Below are 356 nucleotides of genomic sequence, written 5' to 3'. Positions count from 1 at the left end.
GGTCGCTACCACTCAGGTCTTCCATCACTCTCCATCCGTCAGCCCTTCGAAGAAGGCTTTCTGAGACCAGGGTTATGTCAGGGATAGAGTAGCCAAAACCCGGCCTTCGATATGTAGGCGTCGTTCCGGTGTTGAGGATGGTCTGGCCAATGCGGGCTGCCATTTCAAGGACCAGTCTTCCCCTGGTATTTGTTTGGGGCATACCCCATTCCACGCCTCTTGCGTTGAAATCTCCAGCAACAATTATGTGGCCGGTTATATCGCGCAATTCATCTTCAAGCTTTTCCCTGAAGACAAGGACTGTGTCGTTTGGAGACAGGTAGCAGCTCACCAGAGTGATTTGCGCCATTTTCACC

The sequence above is a fragment of the Rhagoletis pomonella genome, unplaced genomic scaffold, assembly GCF_013731165.1.
Source record: "Rhagoletis pomonella isolate Grant_MI unplaced genomic scaffold, Rhpom_1.0 Rhpom_scaffold_00191, whole genome shotgun sequence".
Lineage (NCBI taxonomy): Eukaryota > Metazoa > Arthropoda > Insecta > Diptera > Tephritidae > Rhagoletis > Rhagoletis pomonella.
This window is presented reverse-complemented; position numbering follows the sequence as displayed.